We start from the raw sequence: 9,305 nt of genomic DNA, 5'->3' as shown, positions 1-9,305 counted from the left end.
CCTGGCCTTGAACCCTTCCAGGGAGGGGGCAGCCACAGCTTCTCTGGGCAGCCTGTGCCAGGGCCTCACCCCCCTCACAGGGAGGAATTTCTGCCTTAGATCTCATCTACATCTCCCCTCTGTCAGTTTATAACTGTTCCCCCTCATCCTGTCCCTCCCCTCTTTCCCGCAGCCCCTTTCAGCCCTGGGGGGCCGCTCTAAGGTCTCCCCGGAGCCTTCTCTTCTCCAGCTGAACCCCCCAACTCTCCCAGCCTGTCCTCACAGGGGGGCTCCAGCCCCCCAGCATCTCCGTGGCTCCTCTGGCCCCGCTCCAGCAGGTCCGTGTCCTTCTGCTGTTGGTGCCCCCGAGCTGGACCCAGCCCTGCAGGGGGGTCTCCCAGAGCGGAGCAGAGGGGGAGAATCCCCCCCTGGCCCTGTGCCCACCCTGCTCTGGGTGCAGCCCAGCACACGGGGCCTTGCTGGGCTGCCAGCACACAATAACGGGGTTTGCCAGTTAACACAAGGTACTTAAAGTACATGAAATCCCTTCTCTGAACTCATGGCATGTTTTTTAACATGAGGTTAGGTATTTTTTGGTAAAAGACTGGGAAAAAAAAATCAAGTAGCCTAGATCCATACCCCTCAGGAATGATTTAATGGTAGATACTCCCAGCAGATGCCGAAGGTTGCTTTTCCAGAGACAATGAAAGAAAACTAGTAAAAGCAAAGCTTTACAGGTGGGGAAAACAGAACCCCAAAACTCTATTCTTGGTATAGTCACTCTATAACAGAACTTCTTGAAATCAAAGAAACAGGGACTTTTTTTGACAGAATTAACGCCAGCCATCTGTTAAGTTCATGCAAAAAAAAGTCACTTTCCCCACTAAGTTCACATTTGGATTACTTTCCCTTCATGTTAACTTTCAAATAAGCCTCACTCCTGCATCTAGCCAAAGCCTTTACTCTGACATTGCCTTGAGATGCTCTGGCTGTTAGTAATAATAAGGACAAGTGAGAAATTATTAAAAGAGATTTATTGAAAGTGACTGAATGCTCCAGGGTACCATAGTAGGAGATTCGATCCTCAGAACAATTTTATACAGCATATTGAGGCTGTTTAGACTTTCAACTTTAAAATTTTAAAGTTTCTCCCGATTCAGAGCTACTTTGACGCAGCTTCAAAGCAGATCCACCTCAAAGCACCGTTAAAGAAAAAAATAAAGGAAATATTTTACAATGACAGCTCTAATATCTAAACCGAACCTAAAAGTTGTCAGATAAATTAATAGTGATCTAGCATCTCTGGGAGTGAACCTTCCAATGTACAAATGGCCTTAGCTTTTTAGTCTGCTTTTTTGGTACGATGTATTTGCAGATGAATTTCGAAAATGATCGCTTGTGCTACCAATCTGTGTGACACTTGGTCATAGCCGAACACGCTCAGTAACAGTTCACTACAATGTTACAGACCAAAACCATTTAAAAATACGAGCATCCAACTTATTTAATTTTCCCCAAAGACAACGAGTTTGTGATTAAACTGTACCTGTGTTCACCGAGACGTACTTATTTTGTTGGTGTGGTTTTTTTTTTTTTTAAGTGTTTGTACCTGCAAATTCTAGAATTGCATCGAAAGCAGGAACATGAACTGCAAATAATGCTCTGAGATACTGCAGGAGTATGAGGTTTATTAGGAGAAGCGTATGATGAGCGACATCGTGGAGAGAAAATTCACCTGTTCCTGGGGACTGCCCAGTGCTCCCGGCTCCTGCAGGAATCTCATCTGCTCCTGTTGTTCGGGCGACTTGCTTGCTCCGAGAGGAGATGGAAAATGATGGAGACAGGAGGGAGAGAGCCTTCATTCAACAGAGGAAAATCTGTGCACCTCATCGAAAATACGTTTTTCTTCCAGAAGTGAGAAATAAATGTTGGGTTTTAACACTATTTTACTTTGATGATATAAAAATGTAACGGTTCATTAAATGGTACAAATTTAGCAGCATAATAAGTAGATGGAATTTGAGTGAATTTCTTAAAAATAATAAAAAAAAAACACCAAACATGACAGCAGACAAGTTGAAAAGTTTAACATTTCATAATTTTTTTAGATTTCTTTTTAGATCAGAAGGAACACTGTGACTTTACATTTCAGGTGGTGATGTGCTCAGAGGGGGAAAAAGAAAAAAATAAATTTCAAAACAAAACTATACAGACATCCCTTTCAATAATGATAAAACGATTTTTTTTCACATATTCGTCTTTTTTTTTTCCCTGCAAAATAATATCTCAGTCCAACCAACATATTATTCTTGAGGTTTTTCAATTGACCAGCTACATATTTTTTCCCCCATCAATAAAAGGGATTCTGACACATCTCAAACAAGCTGTGTGTAATGAAAAATTGGGTTTATGTTGATTTGATTCAATTTGGTCTTTTTTTCTATTTTTAGACTTTTTTTTTTTTTTTATTATATCTCTCACAAAAGCAAAATTTTAAAGTTACCCTTCTCTCTCTTTTCTTTTATGGTTGTTTCAAAACTGCGTTTTCACCTCAGTCTGCTTGTTTCAGTCTAGCTAATTTGGGCACGTCTCTGGTTTTCCTGGAGTTTTATTCATTCCCAGTGACACTTTTTTTCTGGCCGATCATTCCTTTGTCTTTTAAACAGTTTTGTTCCTTCAACCCATTTAAAAATCGCTCGCCTACCAAAGGATCTAAGGAAAAGCTAACATACGCCTCTTTACAATTTCCATAGGATCATGCGGAGTTTAAACGGGAAAAAAATATAATCTCTGTGTCTTAAAATACAAATGTAAAAAAATCAAAAGCCATACCTTGTGTGAGCCTGGGGCACTCAGCACAAGCTGAGGGTGACTGTCACTGGGCAGGACAGGCTATAGAGGTGATGCTTCTCTCAGGATAAACTTCTCAGGGAGAGAATTTTGTGGACTATATTGAACACTGGATCGGGCAACAAACAGTTTCACCCATCACTGCTGCAAAATAAATTTTATTATACAAACTCACTCAACTTCAGCAAATGCGAACCTAAAGAAATTCTTTTTCTCCGCAAAGTGTTTCTGGGTTACTACTCTGAATTGATTTCTGTTTTAAAAGATCACTCCTGCGTCACTTTTCTTTACATAAATAGGACTCTGCTCTGGAGCTTCAATCATGTTGAACAAAATACATTGATTCCTCACTTTTTTTGTGTGTGTAGACTGCTAATCAATCAAATCTAAATAAAATAAAATCAGACCTCTTAATCTCTGTACTTTCATGAAAATAGCACTGTAGACAGAAAGGAGATATAGTAAGTATAGTTTAGTAAATTAAATTATGTATGTTTTCTATCTGTACATGAAAAAAAGGCAGAATTTTCTGTTAAAGTTAAATCTTCAGAAATATGCATATAATTTTTCTTGGGGATGCTGGGGATGGTGAGGGGGGCAGATACCACCTTGGTCTTTTGTTTTCCCCTTCCTGCTTCCTCTCCTCTTTTCCCACAAACCCCCCCAAGAGACACCTTTGACAAGGTATTATGGGATGCTACATGGAAGCTACCTCTGTTTCCAGGCCAACGAGATCCAAAGCACTAGGCAAAGCTAGAAGATCCCACCGATGGTTTGCAACCACAACCAGATCCATCCCTTGTGCTGGATCACAGCAGTTCGGGGGCTACTGCCTTGGAAAAAACATCAATGTGTGTATTTGAGGAGTGTCACAGAAAAGTGCATCTGTAGTATGGTTAGAAATTTTCCTCCAGTCCAAGTAAATCAATACGTTATATATCAGTTCATATTTTACAAGATATTTCTTTTTTTTTTTTTTCCATCAAGGAGAAACACCAGCAGAAGCTGGATTTGTTTGCTTCATACTTATCTCTGAGACTCTGTGCGGCTCAAATACAGCCACAACGGCACTCATGATGGGAGAAAGATGCCTACACCATGAAGGAATCCTGAGTTTCTGGGTAAAATCATGCCGCTCCCGCAGACCAAACAATCTTGTCTTGCTGCAGGGCTGCAGTAGAGCCAGTGCTTCGCAAAGGCACCCAGCTCTGCACCATAAGGCTCACAAAAGCCTGAACTCCACCCAGGAATGCCAAGTGGTGTTGCAGAATCTCCCAAACCTAAATAGTAAATGCCGGAGGGGATATTTGAGGGATAATGTTCACCCCCAAAACCTGCTCAGTCAAGCTGCACCTGAACTTCTGCTCTAAATTACTGTTCCTGCACAATGCGACCCGTGGTAAGGATGGAGATGCAGTGCTGCATGTGGAAAATAGACCATCACGGCCTTAACTAGTAGCTAGATGGAGCACTTGTCATTTTTGAACTGGTTACGTGCTGCGTGCTATAATTTCCTGCCGTGGAGCAACTTTCAGGGGTTTGTTTTTCAGGGTTTTTGCTTCGGGACATTTGGATGATCAAACTTGAAAGCCAATGAGCAGATGGGGGCAATCCTTGCATTCATTCAGCTATAGAAGGATCACTTACGTTCGGACAGCTGGGAACTACTTTAGGAGAGTTTGATTTGCAAAACACAGAGCAGGTTCAATATCGCTTTGGCTCCACAATTTCAACATCTTGCGAGGGCATCAGCAGCGATGGGATTTTGCAGTCAACGTTTACTGCATTGGTTTGTCACTGAACAGTTGCAAACCCAGGGCTTTGTGTTTGGTTGAACTGCAGCTTTTTCATTAATTTACGGAGGAAAAGGATGAACTGCATCATGAACTGGTAGGGGATGAGATAGGGTGGATCTGCCCAAGCGAGCGTAATTTTGTTTTGTTTTGTTTTGTTTTGGTTTTGTGCAGTTGAAAAGGAAAGTAATTGTTTTGCTTAGTTTGAAAGGAGGAAATGTTTAGTACATCTTTTAGGGCCTAGATGTGCGAATTACGATATCTAATAATGTTATTTGTAACACTGGGGCCTCAGCTACAGCCAGGTGGAAGCAGAGAGACTCAGATTTCCCTGCTGTGACTAGGGAGAAGGGAGTGCTTACAGCAGGGACAGAGACCCGATACAAACACTTTTTCAATTATCTGAAAGATAAATTCATTTGATCTGTGAGGTTAAAGCTGTTCAGAAGCATTTATCACTAGAATTTACCAAATTGCTCATGCGTGGTTGCAAAGGAACTGCAGGTCAGACATCAGGTGGGGTTATCCGTTCCCTTTCACGGAAGATGTGCACCTTGTTCCTCCCTCCTCTGCAGCAGGAGAAATGTGAGAGTCAGAAGAACTTACCTTTGTGGAAATTAAAAGAATGTCACAACCAGGAAGAAAAATCCAGAGAATCTGCAAAGCAATGGGAATTACACATTCAGAAAGCAAAGCACATCTGTCTTTCCTGACATCACCACTCCCAAGCAGACAGTGAGGAATGACCATGCAAAGGAGTGCAATTCCAAAGGAAAACGCTCCTCTGATCCCATCCCTGGTGGGCAAGAACGGGAGGAAGCAGGGGGATGCCACACCACTGGGGAGGCACAGCAAAAGGCAAGAAAAATTCTTAATGATAGCCAAGTTTGTGCCGGTGGTTGGGCTGGGGATACTTCCAGTATGGCAAAGACACTGGGGTGTCCTCCTGGGCTTTTTGTTGGCTCTCTCATGTAGAATTTGACTCCTGATCAAAGTTAACATCATCAAACGTGAAGGTAAAATGCATAAGGATGTTAGAAATGCCGCAACAACCCAAACATTTCAGTTACGGGAACGCCTCTGCTTTTATTAAGTGAACATTCCCCCGTAAGCACAGCACAAAGTTTAAAGCCCTCACCCCTTTACAAATTAGAAAAATGTAAATGCTGACTTAACTCCAAATTGTGCCATTTCAATGCGCGTTAGCCTTTTGTTGGAAACTGCATAGTTGATTCTAAATTAGGTAAATTATTAATTGGTATGCCTGTTTCTCTTCTGTGTCTGTACTGGAAGTGGTAAGATGCTAAATGGCAGCTACCCAACTTACTCTACGCATATATTAATTAACAAGGGTAAGATTTTAATCAACTTGCATGAGGGAAAGATTAATTGAAACATTTGGAAATTTATGTCAGAACCCTTTGACTTCCAAAGGAACAGGAGAAGAAAATATTTGCAATTATAGTCTGTGCGCTTGCTAGCAGAGTGTCTGCTACTTGTATTTTGTTCCAGGACTGCACTAGATTTAATGCAACTACAATCAGTTCCTGGGTTTTGACATCCAATATAAATTTTGTTATATCAAGACTTTGGGGACTTTGCAGCAAGCTATTGTAAGAAGCTTTTAGGATTATTTGGACACTTTGAAATTTGATCTTACCTTTCCAACTGCATTCGAGTGAAATAGGCCAAGGGAGACGGATTGCTGAAAGCTCCTGGTGTTTGTTGGGTTCGTGTGGATGTTTCCCCAGCAAAGCAAATTCTCCCAGCGCTTCTCACTCCATTCCCATAGCTCTGAGCTGCAAAACTGCTGAAGCTCACCGGGGGAAAGGCGGTAACCCCACAGCCACCAGTTTTCCTTCAATGCAAATTTTTTTGCAGGTGGGATACTTTTCTTAAGAGCAGGAGACGGATGGATTCCTCCCGACGTCTCAGAGCTCAGGTGGGATCCGGACCCCACAGCTGCTGCTCTGCTAGAAAAACCAGCAGTCCAGTAAATCCTAATCTGTTTCTAGGCAGTTGGTTTTCTTAAATTTGATGAGTCACACCAGAGGATTTGGTTTATTGAATTTTGGTATTAGAAAAAAATCTAATGATTTGAGATCGAAAACATAGAACTCCTTCTGCTTTTAGGAAAAAAAAATAAAAATCCAAACAAACAAACAAACAAAAACACACACACACAAAAAAAAAAACCTCCAGCCATGCTAATAACTCATTCCGTTAAAGCTGGCTTTTTCTTGGACCTTTGTGATCTACTGCAAACACGCACACGCAGTCTTGGGACTGGGGGTGCTCCTAACCTTTAGCTTTACTTATTTTTCCTGCCTGACTCACTCACAAGCACAATGTCTAAAAGAATAAGAGTTCAATACATGCATGAGCCACGGCTTGGAGAGCGTGACTACGGTCCTCCATGGTATACTATTAACTTTCCTGTTGAGATAACATCTTAAAAACGGATCTTAATGAGACAAATGAAATCTCTCTGGGCTGTGTTTTATCTCAGTTTAAAACAAAATTATTCTCCAATAATTTACTGCAGTGACCCTCCGCAAACAGCATTACTTGAAATAACTGCAGTTCATTATCCTTATAATAACAACATATAAAAACTCAGTGCTGCTTAAAATTCGTTTGAGCAGCATGGCCCCGTGTTAATAATAGGATGTGAAACCAATGTTTTGGGACTCTTGGCAGAAAAATGACTTATTTATAAAGCACCTTTTATCTCTTAACTGACACCGAATTGCTCTAGATCACACGCAATTAAAGCACAAGAAATGAAGGATGGGTTTTAAGAGGAAAAGTCCCACTCTAGGTAGGGCACCTGAACACTCCTTTACTCAGAAAAAAAGCTCGTGAAAGGTCACAACTCAACCAACTGTGTAAGTACAGCAGTACACAGTGGTCTAGACTTGTATTTTTTTTGGTGGTTTTTTTTTTTTTTATAAATCCTGCCTAAAAGGTCTTTTCTTTGACCAAATGTGCTATAATGAAAGCAAAATGAAAGCAAAGCCATTTGTTACATAAATAAATACAGGTGAGCATCATGGGAGCTCTGCAGCTCTACCAAGATGTAACTACTGGTAAAAGGAGTTTCAGGAGGCTGAAGGCATCGACATTTTCTTTGGAAATTTTGAGGCCTCATCTAGACATGCTTGTTATCATGGATAATGCGAGTGCCAGAACAGCACTGTTAGTGATTTTAAAATGAAGGGGGGGAAAAAAAAAAAAAAATCTCACCCAGAACCTGAAGCAGATTTCAACTGTATTTGAAAAAGCTGCAGACAATGAAGTTTTTCCTTTACTTGGTGAGGTATTGTATTTCGAGTGTTTGATCTAGGGAAAGAATGCGTCTGCTTGAAAAATATAGCAGCCTACTAGACTTTTTATACAAGCAAGGTTGTTTTCTTCAGTAATTTTGAGAGCAAACTTTCCCCACCAAATGCTGATGACAAGCAAGCTCCATACTTTGGCATCTGCCACACGAGCTGAGTTTGCTAAACTGAATCCCCTTCTGTTTCCTCCAAACTGCTTTGATATTTGAACAAACGGGGAAAACAGTCTCTTCTCTGACTGCTTCAAGGCTTTCAAGAAGTGCATCATGTCACAGGAGATGCAGTTTGTGAGTCAAAGAGGAAAAACCAGGATCTGTGAATTAACACGTCCCGTTTGGTCAGTGAGTGCCCCTATATAAATAAGTTTGTACGTGTGGCACGTGGTGCCAGTGCAAATCAACGCGCAGGTTTCTCAGCTTTCTCCCCCTTGCTATGTAACACATTAAAAAAAAAAAAAAAATTAGGAGCCACACTGCTCATCTACAGAGGAATCAGGGGGTTGGAGAGGTGGAGACACCATGAGGAGGTCACAGGTGATGAAGCTTCCCTGCAGGAATGACAGGACACAAGGTACAATGCTATCTACTCACTTTTGAAGTAGCAGGGGTTTTTGTTGCTTTGTGATTTTTTTTTTTTTTTTTTTTTTTTTTTTTTCCCACTTCTCAGCTTTCAGGCTTTCAACCAAATCTACTTCCAAATTCCCTGCTAAACAGTTTTGAGACTCCTCCTCCCTTCAGATGTTCATCACAGGAGTGCAGCAGTGTGCATTACACTAGATACACTTTTCTTTTAAGCTCTTGTAAGAGACTCCATGCTGTCCTTATGCTTTATTTTCCAGTCTTGTCTTCGAATTTGAGATGCACTGCCATTATTTTCCCTTAGATATTCTGTTAGGACTTTGACTCATCGTTTTTGTCAATCAGAAAGGATTGTGAAGGATTTCCTCTACAGCTGAGGCAGTATCTGGAGCCCAGAAATTAGCCGAAGCCAGCTGGGTTGTGTGCAACTGCCTGTCTCCTGTGCATATGACAGTGAATCCCCTCAACTTGATTTTCAATTATTGAAAAATTTGTTTAAATACCAAACTGTGCTGAAGAGACAAGAAGCCTGAGATTGTATAAAAAGACATGCTATTTTCTCCTTTTGGAAATGGATCTATTTCTCAAAGATGCTATTTAAGATGATATTTGCTTTTCAATCACATCAAGCCACTCCGGGATACGTGGCGTCCTACCGCTCTCAATCCGCGAGGCCGGCGGTGCTTTCAGGGGTGCTCTTCACTCATAGGGAGAATCTGTTCTACAAGGAAGGAATTATTTCTAAGAGATTTGGACCTCGAGTC

Source organism: Athene cunicularia, assembly GCF_003259725.1.
Source record: "Athene cunicularia isolate RWA chromosome 9 unlocalized genomic scaffold, athCun1 chr9_part1, whole genome shotgun sequence".
NCBI lineage: Eukaryota > Metazoa > Chordata > Aves > Strigiformes > Strigidae > Athene > Athene cunicularia.
This window is presented reverse-complemented; position numbering follows the sequence as displayed.